The sequence below is a fragment of the Centrocercus urophasianus genome, unplaced genomic scaffold, assembly GCF_019232065.1.
Source record: "Centrocercus urophasianus isolate 14NV4802_14NV808 unplaced genomic scaffold, USGS_Curo_1.0 seq_58, whole genome shotgun sequence".
Classification (NCBI taxonomy): Eukaryota; Metazoa; Chordata; class Aves; order Galliformes; family Phasianidae; genus Centrocercus; species Centrocercus urophasianus.
The window spans coordinates 522673-540496 of NW_024885177.1; positions in this window are offsets into that span (position 1 = coordinate 522673).

Below are 17824 nucleotides of genomic sequence, written 5' to 3' on the forward strand. Positions count from 1 at the left end.
GCTGCCATCCCTCTTGCTTCAGGCTCCCTTTAAGCCATCCTCACCCCTATACAGAAGGAACTGTTCCAAGAAAAGCCCCGTTTATCCATTGCATTCTGTACTACTACTGTAGAATTTGGCCCTTGTAGCAGAACGAGCATTGTTGAAAAGGACTTGCAATTAGCTCTGTAATATAAATTAATGAAGCTTTAGCACATACCTTATAATTAGAACAAAGTTCTTCTTAGAAAAGTTTTAATATCACACTGCCAGAACGAAGGATCACAATTCCAACATTTCAGGTTTTTGTTTTGAGCTAACTGAGCTATAGAACATAATAAAGTATAATAAATAATTAACATTAAATCACAGCCATGGTAATTAGTAAGACATCTTGGGAATCACAGCCTTTGCTCGCTTGGCAATTCAGGCACACATGTTCACCATAGCATTAATGGTTGGGGCAAATTAGCAGCAGCATTTTGCAGCCTGCACGTTTGTAAGCACATACAGAGGACCCTTTGATTTCACTGCAGTTTAAGCGTTTCTTCAGGTGCTCTGGGGAGATGGTAACTGCGAGATGTTCAGTTTACACACAACCAACAGCACAAAGCTTCCTTGGATGTTTGTTCTAATTATGCTTCAATCATTAATTCTTGCTACACATCGAACCCCTTGAATTCAGAGCAAAGGGCTGCATCCAGGAAATGAGAACAGTGCAGGGACAAAGACTCACAGAAAAACATCTCCAGTTGCTCATTAAGGACCAGTACACAGACAGCAGGCAGCTCACAGCAGCATCAGGAGCTGCAGAAGTTCAAACAGTTTAAAACTGAAATGTGACCAATGGCCAATTAAAAACTACACATTGGCGTCAAGTCACTGATCAAACAGCTATGGCCCCAAGAACTGTGTCACCAATCCATTTTCTATCTGCTTCACTTTCCTAGTAATTTGACCCGCTAGACAAGACTATAATGAATTACAACAACTCACTTCAGAAATAAAGGGAGTAATTATCACCAAAATTATCACTGGAATTGAGTAATAGCTGGGTCACTGCAAGTTAACAGCAGGGCGATGCGATTTGTTCCTGCTGCAGTTCCTTGCGACTTCATATGGTCTGAGCACAAAGTATCTCAGCAATAGGGGTTTCTGCTGCTTTTTGGGAGAGCAATGCTTGCTAGCATTCACCCCACGTTTCCCCATTCTTGATTTCACGTGACTGCCTCTACGCAAGTAGCCACTTAATTAACAGCCATTATCAAAACAGCACTCTGCCTTCAATGCTGCCAGGTGGAGCTCCACACAAGAGGCCAGGCAGCCCCTGCTTTTTGATAAGCAAGCAGCTCATGCCATCTCCAAAGTGTCAACTTCATTGGATTAAAGCTCTGCTATAACAAGGGGAAGCCTCAGCTTTCTCTTTCAAGAATTACAAAGGATTTTTTCTTGTCTCCAGTCTGGTGCAAGCAAACTGAAAGACTAATTAGACTTGGAAAGAATTTTGTGCTTTCATTAAAGTTGTAGTTTGCAAGACCGGTTTGAAACCAGCTCTGAACTTGATCTGTTTAGAGCAGGTTTAGATTGTAACGGCTGACACCACAATTTGCAAAATATTAGTTTTGGATTAGTAAAGGATTGGTTAATCCCAATTTACAGAGGATTTGCACACCTGAATTTTGGCAGGAGATTCATTTTAAAGAACTTAAAATTCTTTAGATTCTATCTCCTGAAGAATTGCAGGCAAGAATGCAAGGAAAGCAGGGCTTCTGTGAAAGAAAAATGGTGCTGGAGGGTAGTGGGCAGGAAGCACCTGTTGGGGGGTAGCAAAACGAGCATGTTTTAATTAGGAGGCATCCCAGAATCTTCTAGCTAAAAGAAAAAAAATAGTAGAAGAGATGGCTTGCTTGACATCCATCCAAAGCTACATTCTTACCACCTTCAATTTTCTCACTAGGTTTTGGTTAGTTCTGGTTGCTTCTAGGGGAAGGTGAATCTGACCACAAAGTAAGAGACTTACGATGGGAAATTAGCTTGAAACTGAAAGCATGGCTACAGGGCAAGAGAGGAGATCCACCTGACACAGGCTTACTGCTTCTTTTCATCTGCTAGGAGGGATTAACAAAGCATGCAGTTCAGGATCACCTGGAACCTCTTCAGCTTCAAATCTTCCACCTCAGGGTGATTTGATCTTAAGCCAGAGCTCTGAAACCTGCGAGCAGCAGAAAACAGACCACATAAACAGCAAAATAAGACCAGAGGAAAACAGAAATCTTAAACTGAGCCCCAGAAACGCAGAGAGAGACATCCAGAAAGCACTTTAGTCTGGTAAGAGCAGTTGAACACCAGACTGCATTGCAAAAAAACCAAAAACCTTTCCCTACTGGGAATATTCTCAGCAGAGCTGCTCTGTGCCTGAGGGCAGAGCTGCCACAGCCTTTCTCAGCCCCAGTTTTCACCACTGATGCAGAGAATCTCCATTCCTCAGCTTGAAAATGCACTTTCTGTGTACCACTTCTGAAGATGCTCCAAAGCAGATAAATCCAAACACAAGGAAGGATTCAAAAACTATTTGCTTGGCTGCTGGAAGAAAGATGATTAACGTTCCTCAATCTTGGAATATACTGAGATAGACAGAGCGAACATTGCAGTAACACAACCTTTACAAAACATGATTTTCTGGAAAAACACCATTTTGTGCAGAGACTTAACTGAGAATCTGCTGCATCACCCAGGAGCACAGAGCAGTTCCCAGGTGAGAAGGGCTTTGCTCACTACCACCTTAATGAGGCACTTGGCAGGAAGGGGAGGAGCTGAGACAAGAAACATGAAGGCCATTGCCTTGCTTTTTGGTTTTTTCCTTTTTCTCTATTTTTTTTAACCTCTACACTCCTGACCTCTATGCTAAAATTTTTATTTTGGGGGGAAGGGTCGCAGTGGTGTTGAGGGAGCGGAATTGCTCGTTCCTTACTAGTGAACTTAAATAGGTGATGTTAGTAATAGCCTCAGAAACCTCTGTGAAACAAATCCCCTTAACAAAGGCAGGAAGCTGAAGCAAGCGTGTTGCAAACATTGCTGTCTGTGGGATTTCCCTGTTACCTTTAATAGTGGGGTTCAGTGTCTTCTATTTTTGATCCTTCCTAAAGCAATGTATCTGTATGCATTAATTAACAAGCTGTTATCCTTTGCTGTGTGTTGGAATCACTACGCCTGCGCAGGTTTATTTCAAAAGGCTTGAGTAAATAGAAGTCTTAGTTTGAGTGCTGTAGTTATTCTCTGAGTATCACTGAAGCTGTTGTTAAAACGTGTATAAAAGCCAGTTGATCTGAAAAGCTCCACTGGCTCTTTGGAACTGTGCTTTTCTGCTCCTTTAACAGGACTTTGCAGTACGGAAATTAACTGCCAGCTCCATGGGTTCCAGCAGGGCGTGCGCTCAGCACACAGCGATCTGACTGCGCCAGGAGAAATGTTCCTGGAACGCCAGGGTGGTGGGGAGAGATGACTGGATATAATCTGGATAAAATGCCCTTCCAGTCGTTAGACTTGAGTATTTTTGCTCTTGATCCTCACCTCTAGTGAAGCCTCATGCTTTTGGTGTCTCGTTGTGCACAGAGGGTGGTTTTAAACTGAGACGGGGGAGGTTGAGGTTGGATTTTAGGAGGAAGTTTTTCCCTCAGAGGGTGGTGAGGCACTGGCACAGGTTGCCCAAGGAGGCTGTGGATGCCCCATCCCTGCAGGCATTTGAGGCCAGGCTGGATGTGGCTCTGGGCAGCCTTGGCTGCTGGTTGGCGACCTGCACACAGCAGGGGTTGAACTGGATGAGCGCTGTGGGCCTTTGCAACCCATTCTGTGATGATTCTAGTTTCTGGGAATCTAGAGGGAAACACAACTTCTAAATCAAAACAAAGGGAAAAAGAAAGGGAAAGGGAATGCAAAGAGCCTCAAGATATCTCTTTAAAATTCTTTTGATTGAGATTATATGTGCTGAGTATGAGCAGTAGCAGTGCTGCTCTGCTATTCCTGGAGTCACATATACAGAAAATGCCTGTGCAGGTCACCAGCACCATTGGTTGTAGTCATCCATTGACTTATCCCTTGAGGTCTCTTGACCTTTTGGTTTCATTTTTCGTTTCATTAATAACAGCACCGTGTTTCCAAGGCACTTTTAAAGTTTTCAAACTTTTTTTTCCATTTTGGTGAACAGTATTCAAGTCTTTGGAGCTGAAACTGTTGGGAAACACCCCATGCTTTGCTTTGCTTTGCTTTGCTTTGTTGCCCAGTTCTGGTTGCAGGTTTGTAAGTCTGAAGGTAATGCCAGGAATGAACTGAGAAGGGAAGGAAGGGAGGCTGAAATAGCAGACTGAATTGTTCCATTCACATGGCTTTTCTGCTAGGGAATAAGTTAACACTGTAAACAGGAGAGAGGTGTGGTTTGCAGATTGGACAGGAAATCCTTAGTTCTAATCCTTGCTGTGTTGTTGATTCCCTTGGAGACCTCGAGCAAAAGCTTTCTGCTCCTATTTTTTTCCTTGGAAATGAACTGGGGATGACAGCACTTCACGAGCTTCTAGGAGCAGCCTTTCAGTTAAAACATTTATAACGCGCTTTAAAAAGAGCTCATGGTGCATGGGCTTGAAATCAACTTGGCTTCATGCTTCAGGTTATTTCCTTACCCTGCTCTGAGCTCCAGGGACCTTTGGGGGCCCAAAACAGCCTTTGTTTTTCTTGCTTGTAACAATGCAAAGCAGATGATTTACCCAGGATATAAGGAAATGTAGCCCCACCAACAGCCATTGTCCAGAGTGATTCGTGCTCAGGCATTGCTCTGCTGCCCTTAGCACGCAGTGTGGCTGCATTTGGCCCCAGTGCCAAAACATATCTCCTCTCATTCTCTCCTTTGGTAAAACCAAAATGAGGCTCACGTCTTCATGCTTGACGAGGGGAAATGGCTTTAAACTGTAAGGGGGTAGATATAGACTGGATATTAGGAGGAAATTCTTTACTGTAAGGGGGGTGAAACGCAGGAACAGATTGCCCAGAGAGGCTGTGGATGCCCCCCTCCGGAGGCATTCATATCCAGGCTGGATGGGGCTGCGAGCAGCCTGGTCTGGAGGGAGGCGTCCCTGCTTACAGCAGGGGGTTGAGATGATCTTCAAGGTCCCTTCCAACCCAAACCATTCTGATTGTATGTCTATCCACTTCCCCACAGTAGCTTTTGACGCAGTACCCGATTCCGATTTGGTCTCATAGGAATGGATGGAAATCAAGGAAATCCCACTGCCTGCAGATTTCAAGGAAAGCTGATGGGCAGACAGATTGATTTGAGCGTGGGCCTCATTAAACTTCAGCGCATCCATCCGGGCAGAGTAGTGCTATAATGCTTCTTGTGGCAAAAGCCTTAATCCAAGTCTGCATCCTACTGGACCCCAGAGAACCCAGCTGTAAGGCTCAGGGATCAGACATGCCAAGTTCCTCTGCTTGCAGAACTGCTTTTCGCAGCTTTTGCTGTGTGCAGAGCCTCCCCTACTTGCCCCCTGTTGGTGGCATTGAATCCAAGGCTGAATAGCTCTGAGGCAGAGAACTGCAAGGTTGGAATCAGTCAGTTTGTCAGGTTGCATGTTTATCATAATTGTAGAAAGTTGTAGGAGACTGACCGTAAGCTAAATGAGAGATGCTCTTTAAAAGAGAGCTGTTTTCCAGGCAAATTTGAACAACAAAACAGTACTTCTAGGTATTCAGTGCTAGAAAGTTGCCCCTCCCCAGTTAAAAAAATAAGGATTTTCTGATTTGAGCGAAATTTCATCCTTACACAAACTTGGTTACAGTCCAAACTGGACAGCAACTGAAATATTTTCAAATTCCCACCAACTGGAAGTTCCCTGTGCTCTGCAGGGGCTCTAGGAAATCAACAGCCTTATCAGATGTGATTCCCAGTAGCAGGCAGGAAATCAACAAGAACATCAATTCATGGGGCAGCTACAGGGGGTTCCCGTGGGGTCACTCTTCCCCCTGCACCACCAGAACTGTCTTTGCTGCTAAATACCATAAACCCTCACAATCCATGTCAGCAAACCAAACCAATCGAGGTCTGGCTCTGCTCCTCCATGGACCCTGCAGAAGCAAAACTCTGGTTCCTCTTGGTCTTAGGCAGTCCTGACTGAGCAGAAGTCTTATTGATAGGGTGAACACAAAGGTGAGTTCATTCAAAGACGTTGTTGGCAATTGTGCTGCACCCAGAGACAAAGCTAGTTCTAACCCTGTATTTAAAGAGTGGATGTAACGTCCGTGAAAGGATCCGAGATAGAAGGAAGGAATGATGTATTCCTCTGATTTGTTTTCTAATAAGTATTCCCCACAAGAGTCTTAATTCAAGTTCCTGCTCACCTCACCTCACTCCTGCTCACTGCCCCTAACATTAAGGATCCTGACTTCTTTCTGTACCTCTTGATGCTACGTGAGTGACATTAAATATTCCTTGCTAAGTAAGGATTGAAGTTCCCTCAGATTCCTGTGCAAAATGTAGGTTAGGTTAAGATTCAATGCAGTGTCAGAAAATTGCAAAAAACATAATAAAAACATCAGATAAAATTGCTTGGGAAATGCTGGGTAGAAAGCAAATACCTTTGGTGGAATATAAAAATAACTATGAACAAGAGCAGCAAAGAGATGCAGGGACCATAAGCACTATAAAAACACGTAACATCTGGAGGAAAAGAAAGCCTTTGTCCCTTTAAATGTCTACAAGGAGTCACGATCTTGATTTTTTTTTATATTCCCATCTGAGAAGGTGTAGGATTTCAAGGGATGTGCCAAGCACGAGGACACGAGGCTGGATGGCTGCAATGGGCACCGGTTTGGTTATTTTTGGACACATGAGCACCCTCGTCAGTGACGCCAGGGTTGCAGCTGGAACAAAGAGAGGCTTCTGTTTTGTCGTGGAGATAAAACTTGAGTGGACGCGTGGAGGAGGGGCAGTGAAGGGCAGGAAGGCTGCAGGGCCTGAGCCGCATCACGTTTTGCTAACAACAGCATCCATTCATGGCTTAATTAAATAGTTAATTAAGTTCCGTGCGTGGACTCGATAGAACAATTAATTGTGGGCTCGTTGTGCTTTTCAATCTGTTGAGGAAAACAGAAATCAATTCGCTGTCATTCCCTGGGTGTTGCCCACCTCACGGAGCACCGATCGATGTCACATCGTTGGCTGCCCTTCATGGCACGAGCGGGCCGTGCTGCATGAGATCCTCAGGCGCCGGGGGAGGGCTTAACGTGGACCAGGAAAACAGCCCGAAATAGGAACAGCAGTTTGTAGGATGGTTTTTAAAAGAGGGAGTGTTGGTATCATGGTTGGAGCAGGGAGAAGAGCAGGGAGAAGAGCTTGCAGTTTACGCGACAGTCAGCTTCCAAACGTTGTGATTTTGGTGAGGACCGGAGAAAATTCTCTCAAATGCTTCCAGTGGAAACCCCTCCTCTCTTTTCCCTTTGTTGAAATCTGTTGTGAGTCCCCAGAAATAACTCGTAGAGGTCAGATCCCTCCCATTTATATGTTCACAATGGTATGTGGCATTTCAGCTAATGCTTAGAGCCAAGAATACCTCCAAGTTCTTCGGGGCAGCTCTGGGTGTTTGTCCTCGATGAACCCAACGCTGGCGCTCAGTGTGTGCACAGGGCAGGAGCTGCATCAGGCTGGGGGAATTTGAGACAGGAGGTCATAAATACTGGACAATTTCCATTCTAAGTCGTGCTTGATGAATGATGAGCCAACATGGCTCGTAGAGCTGCTTTTGCTTCAGGTAGGTTTCTGTATTAATTACATTCTAGTTTAACTTCCAAATCAGAGCTGGATGAATGACTCAGCTGCTATTTTATTGCTACCCTTTCAATTTTGGGTGGGAAATGTTTTGTATAACTGCACTTTGTCACGTTTTCAGCTGAGAAAAGAGATCTTATTTTGCTGCTTCAAGTCCTGAGAGACCTTCTAGCCCGTAAAAATGACAACGTTGCGTTATCCTCTCCTATTAGGCATGTGAGGAAATATATCCACTGATTGTTTATCTTCCAACGAGATGAAAGATCACGACTGAAATATTCTCCTTCCCTTCATCCCCACCTTTATCTGCCCTATATCTATCCAGGACAGTGAGGAATGCTCAGGAGTTTAGAGATGAAATGTGTAAACTTTCAATGCTGGGATCCCAAATTTGAGATCACTGAGTTGTTACCATTTACCAGCTGTTTATTGGCCTGAAATGTGATGAGCTGTCTTTGATGAGCTGGGTTTCAGTCTGATTCCTGTGGGATGGCACCCCTGCTGTGTGCAGGTCGCCAACCAGCAGCCCAGGCTGCCCAGAGCCACATCCAGCCTGGCCTCGAATGCCTGCAGGGATGGGGCATCCACAGCCTCCTTGGGCAACCTGTGCCAGTGCATCACCACCCTCTGGGGGAAAAACTTCCTCCCAGTGTCCATAAACCTCCCCATCTCACTTTAAAACCATTCCCCCTTGTCCTATCGCCATCCACACTTATAAATGACCAGGTGCTACTACTTGGCTCTAGAATAGAGATCTCTTCGGTTCAGAAAAGGCTCATTCACACCTGAAACAATTCTGTACAAATGTGGCAGTGCTGATCTCTCCCCTTCCTCCATCCTCTGAAAATAAAAGGGGCTCCCAAGCACACAGGAGGTTCCATCTTCTCCTTGCAGCACGGTGCCAGCAATGCAATCTGAGGATCCTTGCTCTGTTGCTACGTGCACTGTGGATGAAAGCAGAGAACTTCAGGCAGTGGTTAAGCCAGTGCTCTGCACAAACTCCAGTTTGGTGTTAATTGCTAATAGCTTCTTGTGGAGATCACACTAATCATTTTAAACAGCCCGTAGAGCACAGAACAAACATCTAACAGAGGAATGTAAGAATTACCAAATTCCTTCCTTCCTGTCAGCCATTTTGCACAGTATGTTTCAAAGAACATATTAGTTATATTGTTCCAAAGGCAAAGAAACCCCAAAGAAAACATTTAGGGCAAAAATAGGCCCTTTCAGAGGAGCCTCATAATAAACCCTAACAGAATCTCAGTCAAGCTCTGAAAGGAAAGGTTTGTTTTATGGGCAGTGATACACCTATCAAAAGCTATAAATTAGCAGTACACCTACCCTGCTCATTATTAAGCCTTGTTCAGGCACGATTACAACCCTTCTGTTGGATGCTTTTTTTTCCTTTAATCCATCCTCTATGTTCACATTGCTGCCTGTGTTGGGTGACAGCACCATAGGAAAGTGATCAATTCCTCGAAGGTTTTTCCCATTAGGGGGTTTATCTATCAGTGCTGTATTTCAGTAGGAAATGCAGTAATGCTGCCACCTATGGAAAATTTCCCAAACCTGACCTTTGCAGCCCAGCAAACGCTTCTGCAGCTGTGAAAACAGGGTCTGAAAGTGCACCATTGATCTGCAGATAAAACCATGCATTTGTTACGGGGTCTCTGTTAATCTAGATGTGAGCTGGCTCAAATTCTCTTCCTTTCAAATGAATTAGTTTTGAAATTGAAATTGTTTCCGGAAATTGGTCCTTAAGACAATATTTTTGCTTGACGGTGGCACCTGAAGGCCTCAGCATGAAATACCATTGCCCCATGATGGTAAGAGCTGTGAAAACACCAGACAGAGCTGGGCAGCGCTTCCAGCCCCCATCTTTCCTCACAGAGGTGTGGAAGATGTCAAGGAGAATTAAGTTCTTCAAGGATCAATCTGACTTCTGCACACATGCAACGAATGTGTTTGCTTTGGGTGATGCTGCGGGGTGTTTGCTGTGGGTCGGTGCTGTTCTGCAGTAGCAGCTGGCCGGGATGTGGGGTGTCGCACAGGACAAGATCCTGGAAAGGCACCAGGAATGTGCTGAAAATCGTAGAATTATGCAATCATTACGGTTGGAAAAGACCACTGTGATCATCTCATCCAACCATCCACCCACCACCAGCATTGCCGTGTCCCCACGTATCACATCCCATGGCTCTGGAGCACCCCCAAGGGCAGTGACTGCACTGTTCCTGGGCAGTAGTGCACCCCCATGCCAGTGCCTGACCACTCTTTCAGAGAAGAATTTTTTCCTAATATCCAACCTGAACCTCCGCTGGCACAACTCAAGGCCATCGGGTCTGGTCCTATTGCTGTTTTTGGGAGGAGAGGCCGACCCCCACCTCCCCAGCACCTCCTTCCAGCCGCTCTGCCCCAGGTCTGCAGCAACACATTCTGATTTTTTTTTTTTTTAATTTATTTTGCTTTTTTGTTGTTGTTTTTTATTTTTTTCCTTAATGAAGAAGACAAACGTAAGATGCTTTTACAGGGGAGGGAAGGAAGTACAGTGGCTGCAGGCCTACCCATAGACTTTGTTTTAATCTGCTTCAGTTCCAACTAATACTCTGTTGTTCTGAAGTCACCCTTTCTATGAATTCTTGTTTTTTTTCCCTCTTTCTAGCTGTGGGGTGGGGCTGGGAGGAGGCACGTTGTTGTAGAGTGCTTCTAAGCACTTAATTAATGGTACACAAAACCAGGCTTTGTTCCCAGTGTTCTATTTGATCCATCTAATGGGTGGATCTTGCTCCATTTAATGGCTCATCATGCAGCAAGTCAAATACATGAAGGTGTATTGTGGCAGGCCTACGTCTTTTTAGCCCCAGGTCTGTGCTGCAGTGTGTGGTGAGGAAGTGAAGCTGGAATTTTCAGTCACTGTTGCTGGAATTTGGGCATGAGAATATGGTGCCTCATGGGGTTTGAAACCAGTGTTTCTGTGTCCTTTGTGTGGGATGAGCCTGGTGCAATCTAGGCTGCTAGAGCTTGCAGTTTTTCACTAGGATTGTCACCATGTCCTCAAACATAACATGAGTCTTCTGAAGAATTAATAGCATAAGAAAATGTAATACATAAACATACTGGAAAAGCTGGACTTGTGTGTACTGCTTACCTGCATTGTGTTTGATAAAGTAGTTCATGTTGACTCCTAATTCTGTCAGGCATTTATGTTGTGTTTCAGTTGCAAAGAATCCCTAAATTATAAGGCTATTTCTCTCTGTGTTACTGGATCTAACTGCAGGAATGCAAACTGGCAGTGGGGGCCCTCTTGCACTGAGTGTATTGTGGAGGCTGTGAGAGACTACAGTGTTTGCCACTTAGATTAAAATACAGTTTGTTAATGTTGTGAATGTTAACAGGGCTGAAACATGCAGAGACTTGAGAGAATAGGTGCTGAAATGCCAGTGGAAATCAGACCTTGGAGCTTATCTCAGTGGGAAAGCAGACAGGAATGGCTGCAGCGCTGATCTTCATCGCTTCCAAAGCAGATGTTTTTAGTCCAGAAATCCTAACTTGTCTTGATCGGCTTTGGAGAAAATAAGAGCAGTTCTGAAATGGCTGATTCTGTAATAAATCATTCCATCATCCTTCCCCTTAGATCACAGCCTTTGTTATCTCACACACATCTGCTCCATTTGGGCCTGAGAGGTAAAAAGAGAAAAGGCAGCTTCTGATATTTTTGGAAGGAGTTTGACTGTGATGTAAAACTCTCTGGGGCCTGTGATTATTTGGCAAATGGAAGATGAACTGCAGAATTGCTTGGTAAAATCAAATGCAAAGCCAGCAAGGTAGCATGCAAGTATTGGTGATGCAAATGGAGGATGTAAGTCTGCCTCCGAGGAGGACACTGCAGACTGTCAATGTCTGGGTTTTTGGAAGGGGTGTTCTTGACTCACATGCTATCCTGAACCTGTTCTGTGTTGGTCGCTGTAGGGAAAAATTGTTGTAAATGCTGCTGTGTGCTGGTATCCTGGAACACAGCCTGGCTTTAAGTCATGCAGGATGTCTTGATTCTATCAGTAGCAGATAACTAAAGTATTTTTATTTCTTCATGGCAGTTTCAGATAAACTTTTCCTATTTGGAGCTGAGCTGAATTTTTCCAAGAAATAGTCATGCTTTTCCACTGTGGCCAAACATGAGAATTCTTCTATCCACTTTTCATTTTTGCTTGTCACCTGTGGATCTTCAGTCACGCTGCAAAGGCACAGCATGCTGATTTGACAGGTAGGGAGAAGGAGGTGGACATGCTTCAGGCCATGGAATAACTTGCTAGTGGAACCTGAGGTTGTTGAGCCTCAGTTTATTGCTGCAAGTTGTTCCTGATGCAGTCTGTGCACCAGAAGTTGAGTTTAATCTAGGTGGTAATTCCTCATTGTGGGGAGCTCCTTTGGGTTGCTGCTTGGGTAGTGGGTGCAGTGCAGTGTTCTCAGTCTGCAGAGGGTTAATTTCTGTGGTCCTGTTTACCTGACCCTACCACTGGTGCCAAATTGACCATGCTATGTAGGTAGACCTCTTCATGTGTCATAATGTGGTCAGAAGCTTTCTGCTGTCCTGGAGATCAGACAAAGCTGTCAGTGGTGCCAGGCAAAGTAGTGGCAGAATAGTTCAGCCTTTGTACTCAGAGCAGATACAAGCTCTGACAATATCAGATATACAAAATGATATACAATTTATATCGAGTGTTACTTGGGAAACCAAGTGTGTATGGCAGCATCCAAAGAGCTCCCAGGAATCTGCTTGACCTTGAGGTGCTGTAAGGAAAAAGTAAAGTTCAGAGGGGAAAACCTGTAGGAGTACAGCATGGTTCAGAAGACAGAGAAGGGAGCCTATATCAGAGTAACAGCACTAGGGAGGCTTTCTGGGGGCTGGAGGAGCAGAGTCATGTTCCTTAAGTGAATGTGGTCTTGTTCATTAATGGTGATGAGGGCAGTTATTAGCTCTGTGACAACAACATGCTGTTATGTCATTACCTACTGGAAAGATATTTAGTTTGTTTGTGAGTGAAACTGAAGCAAATCTTCCTCAAAAGCACGCAGCAAAAGAGCATTCAGTAGGAAAGAAAACTCATTAGCTTTGCTTGCTGTCAAAGAAATGAAGATGCTGGTGGTGCTGTGGTTGTGCAGACCACAAGATGGTGGCATTGCACAGGTAAACGCTATCAGAGCAGTGGCTTCTGCTGCAGGTTTGTCCTGCAGGGCTGTTTTAGGAATGGAAATCCTATGTTTAGTATTTTCATCTGTTCCACTGCGAACCAAGAGTCTAAAGGACCGTTCTTGATGGAAGGGCCACTTTTTCAGAACGAGAACCCTTTCCTTGCCTCTTTTCCCCAAGCCAAGTTATTAAGCAATTTGAATACGTTTCTGCCCTATGAGAAGATTGAACGCAGTTCTACTTGGAGGGTTGGCAAAATAGGGCAGAATCCCTGTCTTCCTGGGCAATTTCAGATGAATGGCTTAACTTCTATAGGCCTCTGTTTCCAAACTGTAAGTTGAGTGAATAAATCATCCTTCTGTTCCCCCCTGCTTACTGTTCAGCCTATTCAAGCACTGCGTGTGTATGTAATGCCTAACTCACGTCATTCTTTCTCTTTTCAAGTAATTGAAGTGCCCTTGTCGCTTTCTAACTGTTAATGAACTGTGCAAATGATGGGTTGAGTGATGGCTCACCAGTGGCTGACCTGCACTGAGGCAGCCATGGGCCTTTTCTCTTGACATGTGGACTCATTGCACTTGAGCCCCCGGATTTGCACTTGAATTGCACTCTGCAGATCTCAGATCTGCCTTTTGTCTCGCTACGCAAATGGTTGGGGCTCTGCTGCCAGCTTCCCGTGTCCCTCCCCTGCTGGAAGCGCTGCTGTTGGGTTCAGCTCATCAGTTCAGCTATTCTGCCTGCTGCTCCTGTTCCCCCAGCAGTCCACATCTTTCTCCAAGGCCCTTCCGTTGCCTCTTTAGGGCCTTTCTCCTATCAGAACTACTCCCTTATCAGCATCTTTGTCAACACCTTGACTCAGAGTGGTGAGGGTTCAGTGGCACTCTCCTCCTTTGTGTGCACTCACTTTTACATCATTTTATCAGCTACTGAGGAGAAAGTTGCCTGCCAGACTCCTTAGACTTAGGATGGTAATAATTTTCCTTTATTAAGAATTTTCTTTCTTGATTAGAAGGTGATTCTCATTGTGGTGGTGGGAAAATGCAGGTCCGAACTGATCTGCTGTGCAGTGGAGAGCTTTGAGCTTGATTACATGGATTAAATCATCAAGTTGTGTCAATTGAGGATTCCTGTTTTCTGCTCAGTCCTGTTTTCTATGTTGAACATTCAATAACCCACCTTTTTATTTCCTCACCCATGTTTGCTGACTGTGACACAGATTAAACTCTTGGACATGTAGGCTTTCTTGCTAGAGCTGACTGCATAGCATCCTGTGCAAGGCATATTTGGGTTTCTGCTGTAACAACAGTGGGTGCTGTGAAGTCAGTGATCAGATGTGAAGCTGCTCTAGGACTGTTGCTGGAACCAATGGCTGAACTTTCCCTGATCAGATCTCTGATTTCTCTATCTGTTACACTTACAAGCAACAACTGTACCTTGGAGACCAGGGGAAAGGAAGCTGGTGCAGATGTTGAAATGCATCAGATGATCAAATGTTCAGTTTCTATCTTAAAAAAAAAAAAAAAAAAAAGAAAAAAGTCCAGTGTAAAACAGTTCTGTTAACTTTAAGACTCGTAAGCTACAATCCCCACTTTAAAAGCGTAGAAACCTTTGCAACTGTTGAATATTGTCAAATTCCATAATATTTTATCGATATCTTAAGTTGTGTGCATTGCTTTTAGGTATATAAAACTATATGCATTATATGTGTGTTAGTATGCTTTATGCATGTTAGTGTGCAAGTGCTTGTTCAAGTCTTTACTTACTGCTTGAAATACAAGTCAATGGAATTGGCTCGTTCGACCAAAACTTGATGGAAAGGCAAAGGTTCTCTTGTTCCCAGCTCTCAGCATGTTCTTGAAAACAGATGTTTGTCTGTTGGTTGATGGAGGTTTTTTTCTTAAAGGTTCTTATTTTGCAGGGTATGTGGCAGATGTGCCAAGAACTGAGCCTTGGGGAAATATTTTCCCTCTTTGTGGATAGCACTGTCCCAGAATCGGGAGCTCCTGAGATTGAATCCCTCCTTTGCAGCTGACCTGCTGTAACTTTGTGCTCCTGTTTCCTCTGTGACTGAGCAGGAATAATGCAACCTAATGTGGGTGATGAAAAACTTGCCTTGGTGCTTGTGTTGAAAAGGAAAATCAAGGAAGGGCTTCTTTATTACATGAATGGAGGTATTCAGCATACAGGCTAACCTGACTCCAATGAAATGGGGGGGCTTTGGATGACTGCGTTCTTATTATTTAAGGGTATTTCTTAAAATGGATTTCATAACTTGCTTATGAATAATGAGGGAACATCCTGATTGACCATTTCTGTGTTGTACTGAGACTAGTTGGTTGCCCTGCCTGGTTAAATTACGGGCTAGCAGGGGAACAGTGAAACACATTGAGGTTGTTGCTAGCTTTGGGATGTAAGCACTTACCAGCTGGCCAAGCTTGCTTAAGTGTGGTACAAGACAAACGACGCCCAGAAAAATACTTGTATTTCAAATTGCAGCTTATTTCTTGCAATACTAAAGCTCTCTTTGGGACTCTTTCTCAAATCATATTGAGAGAGGAGCCATCACTCCTGGTTTGGGCCTTTTGTGTTGTTTCAACAAGGGATAATGGTCCAAGCAGCAGTTCTCGTTGTCTGGCTTCCCAACCAATACTTGCTTTGACCCTTCTCAGCTAATAATGAGAATAGTAAGAATTTCCTTGTGCTGTAGATGTGTATCAAATCAGTGGCAGATATGCACGAAATACCAGTTTTCTCTCTTTCATTTTGTCATCTTTGAAATCAAAACGCAGCTTCCTGTCTGCCAATCTCACTGGAAGCCAGCAGGGCCATGTAATTACTTGCTGGACACTGGTCCTAGGCTCCAATAGGAAGTGCTGGCTGGCTGCAGCAGCTGGCGGAGAGCCAAAGCAAAGTTTGAAGCTGTTTGATACCTGCAAAGGCCTTTTATTGCCTGTTGGCTCTGTCACCATTAACGTTATTCATATTCTACGTGGGAGGGGGGGGAAAAAAAGATGATGCCATAAACCATCCTGTGAAATGCTTCACCCCTCTGGAGGCTGCGCACGCTGTGCAGTCTGGCATTCTGCACAGTGTGTTGGTGGCACCCAGCCCCTCCTGCTGCTCACAGCGCAGAGCAGTCGAGGTCAGAGCAGGATGCCCTGGGTGTGGGGGTGCCTGGGGGGGGAGCTAATTGCGTCCAGTGACAACCCAGACCAACCACATAGCAGAAAATCATGAGAATCTCAAATGTTGGAGCTGTTGGGGCATGAGATTCTCTTCCAGGTGAAGGATAAAGCGTGGCCTATTTGGAGGTATTTGAGGCAGCTGCAGTTACTGTAGGTTTTCCCATGGATTACTTGGAGAATCCTTTCACCAAATAAGTGATTATAGTGAAAGTAAATGGGTACTGAGTCTTGAAAAAGGAGTGACTGTCCTAAGGTGACTTCTTGCTATAGTCTGTGGTCCTCAGGTGAAATCATATTTTCTCTTGGTTTTCCTTTTGTGTGCCTCTGCTTTCTTGTCTCTTGTGAAGTTTGGACGGGGCTGCGCAATGAAGGAGCTTTATTCCATCTGTTAGACACCAGTCATGAGCGTGGCACAAAAGCAGAGTACACTGCTAGCACCATCCCACGGTTTGTACCTGCAGCCCAGCAGTGGAAGTAGCAAGCAGGAGAGTCTTAGCGCTGTATGGCATGGACTTGCTGTAGGCACATCTCACAGCCCATCCGTTGCCATGAGAACATCCAGCTACTTTGGTAATTCTGTCTAGATGATGCCTAAGTGGGCCTGCTGGAAGGACTTCACACTGGAAATGTTTTCAAATGAAAGCTGGAGTCTGTACTTAGTAGAACTGATTTTTGCTGTCTTGCTGCAGATTATGAATGGAGAGAGAAACTATATGCCATATGCTCCAACATATTCTACCCTTCAGATGCTTGGAACACATGCTCTTGAAAACAAGTGTGTTTTCCTTCTCTAAAGCCAAAGAATACATGTGGATGGCAAGGCTTTGTCTGCTGGGGTGCTCTTCTGAGCCCCTCTGAAACCCGTTCATCAGCTGTGTTGTCATTGATGTCCTGTGGACTTGGAGTGACCAAAGGCTTCTTGTACTGCTTTCTCCAGTAGCTCAATACCAGGAGAGGATGCACGTGGAAAACTGGTTTTCTTCCATTCCCCTTTGATACCTGGTATTATCCAACTGGTGTGCAATGACTACAAAAACTAGAGTGGCCTGCCTTGGAAGGACTGTCCCTAACAGAGACATCTGATGAACTGTGGCCAATGGGACAATTCTTATTCTCCCATCTGTGGGAGAAATGCTAAATAAGGAAAACATGCCTGAGCTGATCTCAGGTCTCGTTAAATGTCCCATGGCTCACAGTGAAGGCTGCTTTGGGCATACCTACCTGCTGCACAGCCTGCCTCTGATTGTTGTAAAGGTGCCTTTTTGTGTTGTGCTGACAGTGATCTTCACCAGCGAGACTCCAATCTGACTTCTGCTCTTATCAGATATCAGGTAATCTGAATTTGATGCCCTTACCTTGATTTCTTATTTAGGACTGACTGAATCCCAGAGCTTGTAGAAAGAGATCTGCTTCTCATGCTGTCTGTTCATATTTGCTGTTGCCCTAGAATGCCTTCAGAAGAGCCTTATCTGTGTGCCCGAGCATGGTAACACCCATCAGCCTTGGGTCCATCATCTTTGCAGGTGTGTGCAGACTTTATCTGTCCTCAGGCTTCATCTTTGCTGGTCTGAGTTTCTGCTTATGGAAAACATGCTTGAGAAGCTGCAGTTAAAATTGCTGTATTTGGGTGTATGATAGATCTGTCAGACAAAGTCAAAGGAT